At 42.9% G+C, this 19,822-nt stretch overlaps 1 protein-coding gene and 1 pseudogene across 3 annotated transcripts in view; both read left to right on the top strand.

Moving 5' to 3' along the window:
* Window positions 1–19,822, top strand: part of JAK1 (Janus kinase 1) — a 157,265-nt gene that overhangs the window by 2,010 nt on the left and 135,433 nt on the right. The window lies entirely within an intron of this gene.
* Window positions 16,577–17,280, top strand: LOC136397697 (transcription factor BTF3 pseudogene; annotated as a pseudogene).

The raw sequence follows: 19,822 nt of genomic DNA, 5'->3' as shown, positions 1-19,822 counted from the left end.
ACATTCCACAATATACTAATTATTTATTACCACTGGGAAATGGTAATAGTGGATGGATACATTATGCAGATATAGGTAAAATAATTTAAACATTTCCCAAAATATAACTACATTTCAATTTACAGTGTTAATTTTGGTAGTCTTAATATAATTTTGGCCAATGCTGTATTTGTAATTATCTCTCTGATCGCTTGGTATCAACTCTTTACAGATTTAAGGTGTTAAGGGAAATTAGGTTGCAAAATCTTTTCAGGCATGTGCTAAAAAGCTGGTGAAAAGAATGAATTTTGAGGGTGGAGTTGATCATATTAAATGGCATGAAGAAACTTAAAACTGCGTGTCTAAATAGGATTGTGAGGTCAGCCACTGTAGATTCTAGGTTCACAAACACTAGTGGTTCAGACCATAAATTCTAGTAATGTTCCAAAGTTATCATTTGATTTCTTCTGAATAGCTTTAAGTAACACATACTAGGGTAGAAACCTAGCTGAAACAAGTATTGAGAACATGTAGAGGTTTATACTCACTTTTATACAAGGAACAGTAAGGTAATTGCATACTAAGGTATATTAGCAAAGACCAAGATCTGTTTCTGACTCCTCTGATAAGTGTTTTATCCCCTAGATACACACATTTATTTTATATATCTTTATTATGTTTTTTCCTTATATGGGAGTGACACTGGTTAACAAAATTATACAGATTTCAGGTGCACAGTTCTGCAGCACATCTGTACACTGTACTGTGTGTTCACCAACCCAAGTCAAGTCTCTGCCCATCACTATTTATTCTCCCCAAACCCTCCTCCATCTCCTTCTCCCCCCTTTCTCTGGCAATCACCACACTGTTGTCTGGGTGTCCATGAGTTTCTCTTTCTTTTTTATTTTCCTTTTGCTCCATCCTGCCATCCCCTCCCCCAGTCAGCCCCAACCCTGTCAGCTGTCAGCCTGCCTTCTATCTATGAGTCTGTCACTATCTTGCTTGTTAGTACACTTTGTTCATTACATTCCACTTATAAGTGAAATTCTCTGGTACCTTCTTTTCTCTGGCTGGCTTATTTCACTTAACAATGCTCTCCAACTCTATCCATGCTGTTGCAAAGGGTAGGATTTCCTTCTTTTTTTATGGCTGTGTCGTATTCCGTTGTGTAAATGTACCACAGCTTTGTTTTAATCCACTCATCTACTGATGGGCACTTGGGCTGTTTCTAGATCATGGCTATTGTAAATAACACTGCAGTGAACACAGGAGTGCATATATTCTTTTGAGTTATCCTTGTTATATGTTATAATGAGATAATATGCTTCTAGATTCATCTGAGATGTGAATATTTGTACAAGGAGATCTTCTTGTTCATTTCCACATTTAAAAAATTGCTTTAAGTGGATGAGGAATTGGTTAATGAACTGAATCTTGCTGAGCAAGCAGCATCTGATGCTCTATGATTTATTGTGGCTCAATGATATATGGAGCTTTATCATAGAGATGCCAGAAGGACATCTCAGATTTTTTAGACTAGTGTTTCTCAACTGCATTTGATTTTTGCATCCAGGGAGATTATTTGTAGTTTCTGGAGACCATTTTTTTGTTGTTGTTATAACTGGGAGGAGGCAGTGTTAATTGTATATAGTGGGTAGAGGAGAAGATGCTGCTAAACATCCCATAATGCAGCGGTTCTCAACCTGTGGGTCGCGACCCGGGCGGGGGTCGAACGACCAAAACACAGGGGTCGCCTAAAGCCATCGGAAAATATGCGACCCACAGGTTGAGAACCGCTGCCATAATGTATGTGGCAGCCCCCTATAATAAAGAACTATCTGGCTCAAAATGTTAGTGTGCTGGAATTAAGAAATCCTGTTTTAGAATGCCAGGTGGCAAACAAGAAGGCATCTGTCTCGGCAAATTGTTTCACTTCAGGCCCCTATTTTACTCATCTGTAAAATGGAACTAAATAGCCATGATGGCCATCGCACAGAGTTATTGGGGGAAATCAGGTAAATAAATGCATGGAAACTGAGTGCCACACATTTTAACTATTATGAAGACCAGATTTTTAAAATAGATGAGTTGTTAGATATACTGGTGGTTGAGGAGGAAAGAGGTTTAAGGCAATATGTTGAATGAGAAGATTAGATGGTTTGGTATTATTGAATTCTTTTTTTGAGAAAGGGGTTTTTTAATGTAGTTTTCTTATTAGAACATAAGCGTTTTAGCTATATAATTTCTTTAAGCATAAAGATTATTTTCTCATTACAAGAGGGAAAACTCACTGTAGAAAAACTAGAAAATATAGGAAAGAAGAAACTAGAGGAGAAAAGTAATCACCTCCCTTTTGCATTTAAGTACAATCAAGTTTTTACCAATTTCTTTAAGAGTCCTTAAAATTGGAAGAAAGGTAATGATGGAAAGTAGGGGAGCAGTTGGTGACCTAGAATGGTGCTGTTTGTTTTTAGTGTCCTTCATTTTCTCTTTTTAAAATGATTATCATATACAGGTAAATTCAATTATGAGAGACATTAGAGAAATTGGCTCATTGTTTTTATACCTTTCCGGCTAACCTCTAAGCCCTGCTCTGGTTCAGCATGTTGTTTCCTCTCCCCTTTTTGTTCTCCCCGTACTCAGCAAGGTGTGCCACTATTGCTTCCTGCCTTGAAAACCCTACGATAATGATAATGTGGGGTTTTAAGCAGCTGCCATGTTGCAATAACCGTGTTTCAGGGCAGGAAGCTACTTCCTATGAGTATTCTTCCCTCTGAAGTTAAGCTTTTTCAGCCAACAAGAAAGCAAAAATCAGTTCATTTCCATGATATATTTACTTCTAAGGTTTTATGATCTGTGATTTTATAAAAATTGATTTTAGAGAGAGAAAGGAACGGGGCGGGGGAGAAATATTGATTTGTTGTTTCACTTATTTATGCATTTATCGGTTGATTCTTTTATGTGCCCTGACTGGGGGTCAAACCTGCAACTTTGACTTATTGGGATGATTCTCTAATGGTCCTAAGCAACTGAGCTACCTGGCCAGGATCTGGTCTATGATTTTTAAGAGCTGGCAGTGGGCACATATTTTTCCTTGATGCTCGGTGAATAAATTGCTTCATTCCAAGGCAAGACCTGCTTTAGAAGCAAAACGAAAATTTCTTTAAGTCTACTTTAGCCAGAAGACAGAGCTGGTCTCTGGTGGGGTATTTTTAATCTGTAGCAACTGAATTTACTTAGCAGCAATATTCACACAGCACTTTGTTTATTATCCATAAGGTAGATATGTGTTGAGTTCCTGCTATGAGTCTCAGAGTGAACAGAACAAAGGCAAAAATCTTTGCATAGCATATTTTCTAGAAACCTTCATGTCACTCCTTTAGTCTGAGGACTAAGGAGTAGCCCCCCTCCCCTTTTTTTTAACAGATTGACTGACTTATTCTTTATGTATACCAGGAGTAGTCGACCTTTTTATACCTACCGCCCACTTTTGTATCTCTGTTAGTAGTAAAATTTTCTAACCACCCACCGGTTCCACAGTAATGGTGATTTATAAAGTAGGGAAGTAACTTTACTTTATACAATTTATAAAGCAGAGTTACAGCAAGTTAAAGCATATAATAATTACTTACCAAGAACTTTGTCGGATTTTCACTAAGTTTGGCAGAATAAATCTTTATAAAACAACTTACTATAGTTAAATCTATCTTTTTATTTATACTTTGGTTGCTCTGCTACTGCCCACCATGAAAGCTGGAACACCCACTAGTGGGTGGTAGGGACCAGGTTGACTACCACTGATGTATACAAACATCTCTTTGGTACCTACTAAGTTCCTGGCAGATGGAGTAAAATGATTTACATGGAAATAAGCCTGTGGTAGCCATTACAGTGAGTGGTGTTATAGTAGAGGCTGGAATTAAGAGTACTGGGACCCTTGAAGAGAGCTAACCCCTGTTTGGAACAAGTGGGGGGTAGATTAAGAAACTGCTTTCAATGGTGGTAGAGCGTCGGCCTGGCATGCAGGAGTCCTGGGTTTGATTCCCGGCCAGGGCACACAGGAGAAGCGCCCATCTGCTTCTCCACCCCTCCCCTTCTCCTTTCTCTCTGTCTCTCTCTTCCCCTCCCGCAGCCGAGGCTCCATTGGGGCAAAGTTGGCCCAGGTGCTGAGGACGGCTCCATGGCCTCTGCCTCAGGCGCTAGAATGGCTCCAGCTGCAGCAGAGCGACGCCCCAAATGGGCAGAGCATCGCCCCCTAGTGGGCTTGCCGGATGGATCCGGTCTGGCACATGCGGGAGTCTGTCTCTATGCCTCGATTCTTCTCACTTCAAAAAAATTTAAAAAAAGAAAAAGAAGCTGCTCTCAGGATTACAATAGGGCAAGCTCAAAGAAGACTTTTGTTTTAGAATGAAAACTAGGGAGAAATGTTTGCTTTGCAAAAGGTGTTTTAACTCTTCAGGGAAAGAGCTATTTAAGAGTGATCTGAGAGAGGAGGTTACTACTACCTCTGAGAAACCTAAAAAGAGGAGCTGCAAAAAAGGCAATAATAACTTGAGCCTAACTGGGGGAGATCAAATCAGGTCAATTTATTATACCTGTAGATAGACGAGAACTTGATTTATTGTATTTTATCCTTGTTTTTCGTAATCTATGTTTTTGCAGGCTCTGGAGCCAAACTGCTTGGTTGATCACAGCTGTGAGAATGTGGGTAGGCAAGTTACACTTGTTTCCTTATTCATCAAAGGATGATGAAGATGGTACCTACCTCTGAGATTTTGAGGATTGAATGACTACACCTAAAGATTTTGGAATGGTTCTAGGCACATAGTTTGAGTTAAAATTTGTTAGCTTTTTTTTTTTTTTTTGTATTGGTGAATATGCTGTGTGTTAAAAGAAAAAAATAAAGAGCTCAAATTATATTAATAATGCTTTTTAAGATTGTAGTGAAGAGCAGCCCACTAAATGCAAGACAAAGAATAGTTGATACTTCCTCTGTCAGAGAGGTTTCAATTAGAAATGCATAAACAAAAGGTTAGGCACTTAAAGAAGGTAGTTTCTCAAGTCTACAAGAGTTTGTTAGGTCGACAGCTCCAAAGGTGATAGGTGCATTAGGTTTTACTCTATTTTTAAGGGAAGGTGAGAAAGATGCCTTTAATTTAACTTTAAATGGATGCAGAGAATATAATTTGATATATTAGACTTTCTTAGAAAGTCAATACAAAGATACTGTGTTGCTGTCACTGATTCTTAGCAAGTGGTGCTTAGCAGGGAGGCACATACCTACTTGTTTGTAAAATGGTGTCTTCAGAGTTGTGTGGAACTTAAAAACTTTTAATTAAGTCAGATAATGTGCCATAGAGGCACATTTGCTGCATAAGGAATTATAAGAGAGAAAAGGAGCTCTTAAATATATATTCAGTTTCCCCTGAAAGCTGTTTTATCAATTTCTATTTCTATATATGTATTTATGTATTATTCTTTCCTAACACATGATTTATCTAAAGTATAAAATTGTACAAAAAGTCAACTCTTTCTACTAATCATATATGACATATGTCTTTAATTTCTTCTCAGTAATGGCCCTGGCTGGTTGGCTCAGTGGTAGAGCATCGGCCTGGCGTGCAGAAGTCCCAGGTTCGATTCCGCCAGGGCACACAGGCGAAGCGCCCATCTGCTTCTCCACCCCTCCCCCTCTCCTTCCTCTCTGTCTCTCTCTTCCCCTCCCACAGCTGAGGCTCCACTGGAGCAAAGATGGCCCGGGCGCTGGGGATGGCTCCTTGGCCTCTGCCCCAGGCGCTAGAGTGGCTCTGGTCTCAACAGAGCGACGCCCCGGAGGGGCAGAGCATCGCCCCTGGTGTGCGTGCCGGGTGGATCCCGGTCGAGCGCATGCGGGAGTCTGTCTGTCTCTCCCCGTTTCCAGCTTCAGAAAAATACAAAAAAAAAAAAAAAAAATTCTTAGTAATGTTTATGTTGCATTTATTCATATTTTCTCAAGAACAGTAGTTGCCATGTGGTTGGAAAAAAACATCCCCTGTGCTCTGATTGCAAAGGAGTTAGCTCTGTCTTTTCCTTGTCTTCCCATTTGAGAAGAACAAAGACAGTAAAACTCCCTAATTCGTATTTGGGGGAAAGCAGGAGGTAGGGAAGTCCAGTTCAAATGGATAACAGGCTGGCCTGTAGGTATTTAAATACCTTAGGTGTATTATTTTTTGGTACATTGGGTGACTCAAACAAGCTTGAATGTATAAAGTAGAAATAGGTAAGAACAATTTGTAATTAATGCAGCTCTTATTTTTAATGGTGTTTTAAAGGGCTTAGGGGTATTAGAACTGACAACAGTTTATTCCATTAAGTACAGCTATATCTGCAGGTTTATTTGCACGGTTAATTTGCTCAGACTGTAGCAAGGCTGTAATTTACAGCAATCTTTTCAATTAATAGAATTTTATTTTATTTAAAATTTTTTTTCTTAAGTGAGAAGTGGAGAAGCAGAGTGACAGACTCCCACATGTGCCCCAACCGGGATCTGACTGGGAGCCACCTGGCAAGCCCCCTACCAGGCGGGGGTGGTGGTGGTGCTCTCCCAGTTTGGGGTGGTTGCTCTGTTAGCTCAGCAACCAAGCTATTTTAGTGCTTGAGGTGAGGCCATGGAGCCATTCTCAGTGCCTGTGGCCAACTTGCTCCAATGAAACCATGCCTGTGGGAGAAAAAGAGAGAGACAGAGAGGGAGAGAGAAAGAAGGGAGGGGGGAGGGGTGGAGAAGCAGATGGTTGCTTCTCCTGTGTGCCCTGACTGGGAATTGAACCTGGGACGTCCATACGCTGGGCCAATGCTGTACCACTGAGCCAACTGGCCAGGGCCTCAATTAGTAGAGTTAAAAATATCCTTTTATGTTATTTTAAGAGAAAGGACAAGAGAAAAAAAATCTCAGGAGAAAACAATATGCCAAATGTATATTTTTTTAGTGAAAAATCTTGTTTATAAATATACACAAGGAAGCAGAGAGATGTGATTTGTATCATACAGAGACATTGGATTTTTTTGCCAAGTATATCTGCAAACTCATTTTAGGGCTAATTTACAAAACACGGACTTAAAAAAGTAAGCTACATAATGCCTAAATTTAAAATTTGACTAATTTTGTTTAGTTAAAACATTTTGAAAAACTTTAGGCAGGTCTGTTGATCACTGCTGTCTAATTCAGAAAATCATTTGCTATATGGTAGTATCTCCAAACAAGTCCATCTTTTTGATATTTTAGAATGACCATTCACTCAGATAGGTTAGAAGTAGGAGGGGGAGGTCAGAGGAAGCTGGGCTGACCTGAACATAAATTGTAAGCTTACCTGATACAGATTTAGAAAGTGGGCCATTTGTGGTGCACAAACTGCTAGAGATAAAAATGCTCTCAGGTTTTCATGTTTACTCTTTTGTTTAACAATTATATATAAATTTTGTATTACATGAGCATAAGAGATGCCTGACCTGGAATGCTGAGGTCACCAGTTCAAAATGCTGGACTTGCCTGGTCAAGGCACATATGGGAGTTGATGCTTCCTGTTCTACCTCATTCTCTTTCTTTCTCTCTCTCTAAAAATGAATAAATAAAATCCAAATCAGAAGAGAGGCCTGATTCCTGCCCTGTTTGCTAGTGGAAAACAATAATTTAACAGTATTCAGCTATACCGCTCACCAATATTAGGGGATATTTCAAAATGAATATGAAGTGATAAAATATCCCCTAATGTTTGTGAGCAGTATATTTGTTACAGTTATGCTAAGTACCAGAAGAGATGTCTTAGTTCTAAAGCAAAGGTGAGGGGGCAGTAAGAAGAAGGGGGTCTCTGTGGTACATTTTTCTTTTTACATTGAAATCAGAGGGTGAAAAAGTTAGCTGGATAAGAGGGTGAGGAAGTTTTCCAGGCAGCAGAAACAGCATGTGCAAAGGACCTGAGGTAGAACTAACACTCTTTCCATGGAGCAGAGAGGACAACCGATGCAGGCTGCTGAGGTAGGGAGGAACTTGATCAAGCACAGCCCTATGGGCCACATTACTTTGGGCTTGATCATATTACAGCAGGGGAAATTGAGGCTTTAAAAGAGGACATGGCATGATGGAATTTGAGTCAGTGTATAAAAAAAAGGATCCCACCTCATCACTCCTGCCCTAGGGAGCAACTTTCCTCTCTCTCTCTCTCTCTCTTCCCCTTTCTCCTCCTCCACTCTCTTGCAAATCCCTAAAAGGAAAACTTCACTGCCTCCCACTTAACTCACTCTTTAACCTTTTGCAACCTGACAGCCACCTCCCTATTCTTGAGATTGCTTCTTTGAGTGACCTTGCTATTACATTTTGACACCTTTTTTCCAGCATTCTTTTTTTTTTCTTTTTTTTTGGCAGAGACAGGGAGAGTCAGAGATAGGGACAGACAGACAGGAAGGGAGAGAGATGAGAAACATCAATTCTTTGTTGTGGTTCCTTAGTTGTTAATTGATTGATTTCTCATATGTGCTTTGACCAAGGGCGGGGGGGGGGGGGCTACAGCAGACAGAGTGACCCCTTGCTTGAGCCAGCGACCTTGGGCTCAAGCTGGTGAGCGTTGCTCAAACCAGATGAGTCTGCGCTCAAGCTGGCGACCTTGGGGTCTCGAACCTGGGTCCTCCACATCCCAGTCCGACGCTCTATCCACTGCGCTGCTGCCTGGTCAGGCTTCAGCATTCTTTTTTTTTTTTTTTCATTTCTGAAGCTGGAAACGGGGAGAGACAGTCAGACAGACTCCCGCATGCGCCCGACCGGGATCCACCCGGCACGCCCACCAGGGGCGATGCTCTGCCCATCCTGGGCGTCGCCATATTGCGACCAGAGCCACTCTAGCGCCTGAGGCAGAAGCCAAGGAGCCATCCCCAGCGCCCGGGCCATCTTTGCTCCAATGGAGCCTTGGCTGCGGGAGGGGAAGAGAGAGACAGAGAGGAAAGCGCGGCGGAGGGGTGGAGAAGCAAATGGGCGCTTCTCCTGTGTGCCCTGGCCGGGAATCGAACCCGGGTCCTCCGCACGCTAGGCCGACGCTCTACCGCTGAGCCAACCGGCCAGGGCTTCAGCATTCTTATGTAAGATATTTGATGCTGCTAAACATCTCCTTCCTGAAAGATGTCTTGCAGCCCTATGCTGCGAAGCTTCAGACACAGGATACTTCCCTCTGTCCTCCTGGTGTCTCTGCCTTCTTCTCTTTGTGTGTCTTCTCCTTTCATCTCTCCCTTCCCCAGTGAAGACTTTCCTTGAGGGTCTGTGAATGGCAGATCTCATTTGTTCCTAAACTGTGCAGATAATCTACTTCCATTTGAGCTCCAGTTATCCCTTTTATTTTCCTTCCTTCACTCCCTGCCCCCCCCCCCCAATACTGGTTAAGGAACATCAGGCACTATTCAGGGCACTAGGTGGGGGCACTCAGGGGAATAAGAGGCAAGACTCCTCCTGTTCGTAAGGGGCCTACATTCTAAGGTGTTAAACATGTCGATAAATAGGATAATTTTGTGTGGTGTGAAGTGCAATAAAGAAAACTGGTAAGGTAATTGGTAGAGAATACTTAGGGGGGTGGGGAAGGGCTAACTCTGAAGGAGTGACTTTGAGTTCAGAACTGAATGATGAGTAGGAGCCAGGCTGTGCCATGATCTGGAGGATGAGTGTGCCAGGCAAGGGAAACAGCAGGTGCCGTGGCCTCATTTGGGGTGGAGGTGATCTTTCCATATCATGCTTGGCTGCCTCTCACGTGAATGTCTTGTGGATACCTCCCATTTAACTGCTCCAAAATTGTTCTCTTTCTGACCCAGCCATACCAAAAGGTGATTTCTTTGTTCCCTTTAACACCATCTTTGTCCACTGCCCTCAAAACCTTAGACCAATTAGTCCAATGGTGGAAACAACAGTAAATATCTCCAGCTTTGAGGTTCATTTTCAGTCGCCTCTGTTACCTTTATGTAAATCTGCTATTGTGAAAAGCAAACATAGACGCCATGCCAACAAATGAGTGTGGCTGTGTTCCACTGAAACTATGTATGGACACTGAAGTTTGAATTTCCAGTTTTCACAAAATATTTTTTTCACAACTATTTATGAAAGCAAAAATTTGTAGAGCAGCTTGGCTGTACAAAAGAGGTGGCAGGCCAGATTTGGCGCTTGGCCAAAGTGTGCTAACTGATGCCCTCGATGCAGCTCGATCTCTCCCTTCCCTGTCCTCCACCCCTCATCCAGCAGCTGGCCAAGCCCGCTCAGTTCTTCCTCCCACGATATTGCACCTTTGTCTTTTCACCATTCCCTGCCACTGACCTGGCTTTCTTTTAAGTGGGTGATTGCAGTAACTTACAATGTAGTCTCCCTGCTTCCAGCTTGCTCTTCAGTCTGTCCTCCACACAGACATTGAACAGCCTTCCTTTAGCTTGACTCAGGTCATAGAATTTCCTGACCACTAGCCTTTGGAAGCCCTTATTGCTTACAGAAATCAGTCCAAACTCCACCTTAATATGGTGTGTGAGGCTCCTTGTATTATTATCTATGACTTCAACTTTTCAGCTTATTCCCCTATTTCTCTACTTCTGCGCTGTGCCAGAATAGGTTATTTACTGTTAGGCATTTGACCCTCAAACATCTCTCATATTTTTCTACATTCTTTTTTTCTTAATAACGTATTTTATACCTCATGCTCTTCATCTGTCAAAATTCTATAACTTTCAAGGCTTCTTCAAATGTCCCCGACAGCTCCCCTCTACCCCCAACAAGAGTTCTGTGTATACACATAGTACTTAGGTGTCGTGTGGTCCTTTTTCCTGGGGCATCTTGTTCTGCCTGTGCTTCAGTTCTTTTGAAGACTTCTCCATCATGCATTCCCAAGGCTCTCGAGGACAGGGCTGCGTCTCATTCATTGTAATAGCCCCTTTCACAGTAGGCACATGGGTGTTTATTGAATGAAAGCTAAATTCTGTGTGGATATGTACAATTTGTAGAGGTTCAACATGGGAACATTTTACTGAAGGGAGTTTGGTCAGATTAAATCCTTGATTCTTATATAAAGTATTACAATTTTGTGAAAGATCACCAAGTATTTTGGAAGACTGTGGTAGTGTTCTTGGTCTTGTCAGTGGCTTAGATAAATAAGTTCAGGTCGATTGTTGGTATTTTTCTTCAGGAATTGATGTTTACTTTTATAAAAAAAGAAAAAGAGTGCTCTGTAATTCATAATGTTTTCTCTTTGGAAAGTTCATGGCCAATTTATTTGTTTGTCTTAGTTACTATCTGTTTTTCTTACAGTAATCTCTCTGCCTCAGTCTCCCACCAGATCACTTGTCACATGTGTTAAGTTGTCCTTTTAAGGAGTGGTTCTGTTGTATATGTGTTTTATATTTATATAGGTAGCTTCAACTTCTTTTGGGTGACACCTGAATAAACAACACTAGCCCCTAGCTTTACTCAAGGTGACAACAAGATGGTAAAAGACAAATATCTTGGAAGAAATAGGAAGAAGGCTCTGGAGCACTATGAGAATCAGGATGTGGGTCTGGTGGGAAACCAGAAAAGTGCTTTGTGTCTTGTAATCTTTTGGTTAACATGTGCTTGGGGTTGGTCATGTCTCCCAGGTTTGTGGGGTATGTAGCACACTTTCCTAAATGGAGAAGGAGGAAGAGGGTAGGACTCAAAATCAGTAAGCTTTTAACAATGTGTCAGCTCTTGTATGTGCTTTGCATTTAATACTTAATCTTTTCTTTCTTTCTTTTTTTTTTTACTAAGTGAGAGGCAGGGAGGCAGGGAGACAGACTCCTACATGCGCCCCAACCGGGATCTACCCGGCAAGCCCAGAAGGGGCTGTGCTCTGCCCATCTGGGGCACTGCTCTGTTGCTTAACAAGTGAGCTCTTCTTAGCACCTGAGGTGGAGGCCATGGAGCCATCCTCAGTGCCAGGGGCCAGCTCACTCCAATCGAGCCATGACTGCAGGATGGGAAGAGAGAGAGAGAAGCGAGAAGGGGTGGGGTGGAGAAGCAGACGGGCTCTTCTCCTGTGTACCCTGACCAGGAATCGAACCCAGGACATCCACATGCCAGGCCAATGCTCTACCATTGAGTCAACCGGCCAGGGCCTTGATATTTAATTTTTAAAAGCCAGCGAGTTGCCTGACCAGGCAGTGGTGCAGTGGATAGAGCGTCGGACTGGGATGCGGAAGACCCAGGTTCGAGACCCTGAGGTCACCAGCTTGAGCATGGGCTCATCTGGATTGAGCAAAACTCACCAGCTTGGACCCAAGGTCACTGGCTCGAGCAAGGGTTACTCGGTCTGCTGAAGGCCCGCAGTCAAGGCACATATGAGAAAGCAATCAATGGACAAGTAAGGTGTGGCAATGAAAAACTGATGATTGATGCTTCTCATTTCTCTCTGTTCCTGTCTGTCTGTCCCTATCTATCCCTCTCTCTGACTCTCTCTCTGACTCTCTCTCTGTGTAATAATAATAATAAAAAAAGCCAGAGAGTTGCATCTTAATGGCATCATTTTCTAGATGAGCAAACAGAGCTAGTAAATGGCAGAGCTGGAATTCAAATTTGAAGCTCTGGCATTAAAAAAAACAAAAACAAAAACCTTCTTTACTCTAGCTTTACTGAGGTATAATTGGAAAACCCTTCAACTATTAAAAAAACCTTTCTACAATCTTGTCACTTGTCTTTTTTATTTATTTTTTGCTGACATTGGCACTTAAAATGAGAACCTATGGAATTTGTTCCTGTTTTCCAGCCTAAAGCTTCTGAAGCAGTGTTACAGTTTTGGAGAGTTGCTCATATACACCTGTCCTGTATTTGGTATTGTTAGGTGCTAAGCACTAAAGAAGATCTGAAAGGATTTGGGGGGGGGGGTAGTTGTGAGTGGGGTGGATGGTGAAACAGGCAATTGGTTTGATTTAACCATTTAAAAGAGTTCAAACTTGATTTACTTTTACTTTATATTACCCAGTTATTATATAACAAGGCCCATGGTTTACCTATTTGAGTATGAGTGTACCAGATGTGTTACGAAAGGTGAGCTGGACTTGGAACCAGGAAGAGCTGGGTCAGATGCTATCCTTTGCCACTTACTAGCTTTGTGACATTGGGCTCATAATTGAGCCTCAGTTTTTCTCAATTATAAGTTGGATTTTTAGTACCTATCACAAAGGTGGTCTGTGAAGGTTAAACGAGGTAGAACATATGAAATAGCTTCCGACGTTGTCTGGGACTCAGCAGCATTTAATAAATGTTGGTTCCCCAATTCCACCCCCAAATACTGAATAATGCCAGAAATTTTGTAAATAATTATGTAATGTTTACATGTTTATAAGTGGGGACTTTATAGGTAGACATTACTCAAGCTATGAACTTCTGGTGTGTAGGGAAACATTGTTATGCAAACGGCTGGGTTCCCGCTAGGAAGAAGGCATCAACGTAAGATAGTGATTCAGACTCCCAAATCTGGAACCACACTGTGTTTATCCCGCTTTAGTTTTACTAGCTGAGTGATCCTGTGCAGTTCATCAGTGTCTTTGTGCCTCAGTTTCCTCATTTGTAAAATGTGGATAATAATAGCACCTGCCTTTATAGAGTTGTAAGGATTGTGTGTACCAACATCCTGTAAGAGTTTGCCAGTCTCAGTATTTATTATCCCCCGTCTCCCTTCTCCTCCTTGAGTAGGCAACCCTGATGTCATCTGGAAATTCCCTGGAATTCCCCTCCTGTGTGCTTGATCTTTAGGAGACTCCTGGTACATCATATACTTGTTTTTTCCCTCTCTCTTCAGTCCCTTCCTAACTGGTTAATTCAGGCTGTCTTTTTCTCATGTCCAGTCTATTCTCATCAATTATCTTCCTTGTACATTTTTGCCTAGCCACTTAAAAATGTTTTTTTTTTAATGTGGAAACTAAAAATTTTCAAATAATGACCGATAAACCCAGCTATGTGTGAAAGATACTTTTATGCCAAGGAAGATAAAAGCCATATAGTCTCAAGCAATGAAGAAAATAAAATACCTTACTATTTATTGAATGCTAATTCTGTGCCAGACATTCAGATCAGTAAAAATAGACTAAGAATAGTTGTATAACATGTTTAAAGGCACCCAGCTTTTAAGCAGGGGAACCTGGATTTGATTGAAACCAGGCCTCCCTGATCCTTGGTCTCAAAATCTCTGAGATTAGTCACCTAAAAATCTTCAGGCACCCCCTCAGCACTCGATCTGCATCCCTTAATAACCTACACTCTTCTTTCCCTCAAGCTCCAGCTTTGGAGATGACTAGATCACTTAACCAGTCCTCTGGCTGCAGGAATGTTTTCTGCTTTTTTTTGTCAGGGCAGATGTACAGTGTTGGTCTTTTGTGTGTTGGTTTGAAAACAACCAAATTTATAGCAGTATGTGTTGGGGGAAAGTGTACCCCATATTTCAACAACTGGTAATGAAGTTTTGAAAAGGCAACACTGTTTTTAAACTAGGCTACCTGTGGACTTGTTTTAGTGTGTTACCTGCATTAATATATATACTTTAAAAGTTTATGTGTCATACCTGAATCGACCACATTCTGGAATGTATACACATTATTACACTTACTTGCTTACCCTTCTGTCCTCATCTGTGGCTGATCTTTGTATCTTGAACCACTACCATTGTGTTTTTTGCACATATGAAGAGACATGAAGAGACATATTTAATACTCTTTGAGAATGAATGTTTCTTGTTCTTGGCCAGGTATCTCAATGAATAAAGCATTGTTCTGGTGAGCCAAGGTCGTGGGTTTGATCCCCGGTCAAGGCACATATGAGAAGCAATCAATTAGTGCACAGCTAAATGGAACAATTAAGTGGAACGGGGAGTTGATGCTTCTCTCCCTTCTCCTCCATCTCCCCCTTGTCTCCCCCTCCCTCTACTCCTCCCTCTCCTCCTCCTTCCCCCTTCTTCCCTCTTTTTCCCTCCCTCCCCCTTCCTCTCTCCCTCTCCCTTCTTCTCCCTCCCTCCCCTTCCTCTCCCTCCCCCTTCCTCCCTTCCTCCCCCTTCCTCCCTTCCTCTCTCCCTCCCCCTTCCTCCCTCCCTCCCCCTTCCTCTCTCCCTCTCCCTTCTTCTCCCTCCCTCCCCCTTCCTCTCTCCCTCCCCCTCCTCCCTCCCTCCCCCTTCCTCTCTCCCTCTCCCTTCTTCTCCCTCCTTACCTCACCCTCCCTCTCCCTCAAATCAATGGGAAAATTAAAAAGAAAATAAATGGTTCTTTATACTTTTTTGTATGCCTGATATAATTTATATATATTTTGTTTTCTTTTTTAATTAAGTTAGAGGTGGGAGGCAAGGAGACAGGGACAGACTCCAGCATGCACCCTGACTGGCCTCCACCTGGCAAGCCCCCAACATGGTGCTCTGCCCATTTGAGGCCACTGCTCCATTGCTCAGCAACTGAGCTATTTCAGTGCCTAAGGTGAGGCCATGGAGCCATCCTCAGTGCCCAGGGCCAAATTGCTTGTACCATTGGAGTCATGGCTGTGGGAGGGGAGAAAAGAGAGGGAGAGAAGGGGGAAGAGGAGGGGGAGAGAAGCAGATGGTTACTTCTCCTATGTGCCCTGACCAGGAATCAAATCTGGATTTCCACACGCCAAGCCGACACTCTACTGCTGAGCCAACCAGCCAGGGCCACCCGATATGTTTCAATTAAAAAAAAAATTAATGGAGTGATGGTCAGGCAACATTGAAAAAGGAATGTTGCCACACAGTTACCATTCAGGTGAAAATACTGCTTACGCTAGGCCCAGTTTAGAAACTTAAAGGTATTTAGAAACCAGACATTTTTGAGAATATTGCTTTGAACTAGGAGGCAAGGAAAGCAGTCAGACGAGTTCCTTCTTGGCCTAGTGTCTTATTTACTTTTCTCAGGTTAGAACTGATAGCTCTGTTGGTTTCAAGAGATCAAAGAGACAGGTTTGCCGTGAACCTCATCAGCATATTTGGTTCTAAGTTTATGGACATTTTCTAGTAATTGCTGTTTAAGGGTTTGTAGCACGCAGTGATCATAAAATTTTATAATTTTAAGAGTTGGAAGAAATCAAAGTCACCTAGGGACGGTTCCTTTCCCAATTTTGCAACAGAGAAAACTAAGTATCAAGGCAGTTATGTGACTTGCCCAAGACCTCTGTGGGTCACCATTTTAGTGTTTTTCTTTAGCATCATGTTGAATTTGTGATTGAGTCAACAAATGATACAGAAGGTAGCCACATGTAGAGCTTAGCAAACTAAATACCCATTTGTTCAAATGATTCTGAGAAATGTAAGATGTATTTATGGATAGGAGATTTTAGAGATTATATAAGAAAAATTAGAATTATACAGGGTTCAGCCATTACTTTGAACATTATGAAGGGCACTGTCTCACGGGAGAAGAGAGGTTAAGCTGCTCTCACTGGCCCTTGCCACACTGGAAGTTCTAGGTTAGGGACCAAGTCTTTCCTTCTTATCCTTTTAGTCCTGCTTCAGCCCTTGCCTGCTATCAAGTGAAAATATCAGTGAAATATTATTAAACACAATGAATACCAGTTATACGAGGCTAACTGTGGGCGTCCCCGTGTGTGTGAGTTTATTCTCAGCTGGTCTGCCCAAGACCCCCTGAGCCCCAACCCTAGTCCCCCGCACGGCCCCATTTCCTCTCCAACAAGATGAAAGAAACTACCATGAACCAAGAGAAACTCGCCAAACTGCGGGCACAAGTGCGCATTGGTGGGGAAGGAACTGCTCGTAGGAAGAAGAAGGTAGTTCACAGAACAGCTACAGCAGATGATAAAAAACTTCAGTTCTCCTTAAAGAAGTTGGGGGTAAACAATATCTCTGGTATTGAAGAGGTAAATATGTTCACAAACCAAGGGACAGTGATCCACTTTAACACCCTAAAGTTCGGGCATCTCTGGCAGTGAACACTTTCACCATTACAGGGCATGCTGAGACAAAGCAGCTGACAGAAATGCTACCCAGCATCTTAAACCGGCTCGGTGCAGACAGGCTGACTAGTTTAAGGAGACTGGCGGAAGCTCTGCCCAAACAATCTGTGGATGGAAAAGCACCACTGCTACTGGAGAGGATGATGATGATGAAGTTCCAGATCTTGTGGAGAATTTTGATGAGGCTTCCAGGAATGAAGCCAACTAAATTGAGTCAACGTCTGAAGAAGATAAACTTGAAGAAGTTACTGGGAGCTGCTATTTTATATTATGACTGCTCTTTCGAATTTTGTTTATGGATCTGATAAAATCTAGATCTCTTAATATTTTAAATCCTATGCGCTTTGGACACTGCAGCTCTTTTCAGTTTTTGCTTATACTTAAATCATTCTTTGCAGCTAATTAACCCTGGGAATAAAGTTTGAAACAAAGGTTAATAAAGTTCTTTACCTAGTATAAAAGTATTTTTAAAATAGACAAGAGAAATTAAAAAAAGAAAGCTAACTGTGGCATTGTCTTGTTTGACTGACATTGCTTTTTTATCCTTGTTTTTTTTTTTTTTTTCATTTCTGAAGCTGGAAACGGGGAGAGACAGTCAGACAGACTCCCGCATGCGCCCGACCGGGATCCACCCGGCACGCCCACCAGGGGCGATGCTCTGCCCACCAGGGGGCGATGCTCTGCCCATCCTGGGCGTCGCCATATTGCGACCAGAGCCACTCTAGCGCCTGAGGCAGAGGCCAAGGAGCCATCCCCAGCGCCCGGGCCATCTTTGCTCCAATGGAGCCTTGGCTGCGGGAGGGGAAGAGAGAGACAGAGAGGAAAGCGCGGCGGAGGGGTGGAGAAGCAAATGGGCGCTTCTCCTGTGTGCCCTGGCCGGCTGACATTGCTTTTTTATGTTGTTTCTTGTACCAGGAGAAAAGCCACTTTACAAAGCACCCCTAGCTTAAGTAGACCATAATAGAAGTAAGTTATATTAAGAACAGCAAAAACAAAGTTTAGAGAGCCCATTACAGGTGGAAAGATGCTTTCTTTTATAACTTTTATTTGAGACTTAAGGCAACTGCGATTCAGAGGTGGAGCAGTTTTGAGCTAGCCCCAAACTCGATACTCTCCTCACGGTGACGGGTGACCATGGCTACGCTGCTCTTGACTAGTTTGGGGGAATAGCACAGCAACTAATGCCTCCTCCTGCTGCAGCCTGGTTCCACAGAACCTCCCTGAAGCTTAGTCCTCAGGCCTGGTCAGGGTCCTGACCACATGCCTGAATCAGAATTACCTGTGTGTTCTTGTTCTTGCAGCTGGGTCTGCTCTCAGCATTCTCAACTGTGTGAATCAACCTGAAAAGGTAATTCAGTCAGTGTTTAAGGCTGAAACAGGGTGCCTCAAAGCAGGCAGTCTGCTAACCCAGATTTGGGCTTCTGAGGAGAGAAAAGTTTTTCTTTTTTACTTTTGACCCTTTTCTTTTTTTAAATTTCTTAATTTTTTTATTTTATTTTATTTGTTTTTGTATTTTTCTGAAGCTGGAAATGGGGAGGCAGTCAGACTCCTGCATGCGCCCGACTGGGATCCACCCGGCACGCCCACCAGGGGGCGACGCTCTGCCCACCAGGGTGCGATGCTCTTCCCCTCCGGGGCGTTGCTCTGTTGCAACCAGAGCCATTCTAGCGCCCTGAGGCAGAGGCCATGGAGCCATCCTCAGCGCCCGGGCTACCCTTGCTCCAATGGAGCCTCGGCTGCGGGAGGGGAAGAGAGAGACAGAGAGGAAGAAGAGGGGGAGGGGTGGAGAAGCTGATGGGCGCTTCTCCTGTGTGCCCTGGCCAGGAATCGAACCCGGGACTCCTGCACGCCAGGCCGACGCTCCACCACTGAGCCAACTGGCCAGGGCCTTGACCCTTTTCTTGTCATTAGAAAGCAACAGGCTGCAAATTTGAAATGATTATAACCTTTCAGTTTTATACAAGAAAGATACATACTTTATGGGATGCCCACTGTTATGTATTATGTTTAGTGTCTGTAGACGTTAGGCACTTGCATTTTTAGTTGTTTCTCTAAAGAGTTATTTTTGAATTAATTTTAGATGATTTACTTATCTAGTCTGTATTCAACAAGTAGTTATAGTTTTATTTGGAGTTCTGTTAGTTATTTCTACATTTACTTCAGAGAATTCAGATGTGAGTGTTAATTTTGGCTCTTTCTGGGCAGTCATTAGAAATTTGCTATAGCTCTTAAATTTTTCTTTTAAACTCTTATTCGGAATTTAAAATTTTATTTATTGATTTTAGAGAGAGAGGAGGTGGGGGGAGAAAGAAGTATTGATTTGCTGTTCCACTTATGCATTCATTGGTTGATTCTTGTATGTGCTCTGACCAGGGATCAAACCTGCAACCTTGCTGTAGTGGGACAACTCTCTAATCATTTTAAGTCATCCTGACATGTATGGTTCGAGGATTCGATCCCCAGGCAGGCACATATGAGAAATAATCAATGAGTGCCCAACAAAGTGGAACAACTAAAGTGGAAAAACAAGTTGTTGCTTCCCTCCTTCCCTCTCTCTCCTTTCCCTCCCTTTCTCTCCCCCATTCCTTCATCCCCCATTCTCCCATCCCCCCTTTCTCCCATCCCCCATTCTCCCATCCCCCCTTTCTCCCATCCCCCATTCTCCCATCCCCCATTCTCCCATCCCCCTTACTCCCATCCCCCTTACTCCCATCCCCCATTCTCCCATCCCCCTTCTTCCATCCCCCATTCCCCCATCCCCCATTCCCCCATCCCCCATTCCCCCATCCCCCATTCCCCCATTCTCCCATTCCCCCTTTCTCCCATCCCCCATCCCCTTTCTCCCATCCCCCATTCTCCTATCCCCCTTTCTCC

The sequence above is a fragment of the Saccopteryx leptura genome, chromosome 3 (genome assembly GCF_036850995.1).
Source record: "Saccopteryx leptura isolate mSacLep1 chromosome 3, mSacLep1_pri_phased_curated, whole genome shotgun sequence".
Lineage (NCBI taxonomy): Eukaryota > Metazoa > Chordata > Mammalia > Chiroptera > Emballonuridae > Saccopteryx > Saccopteryx leptura.
This window is presented reverse-complemented; position numbering and strand designations above follow the sequence as displayed.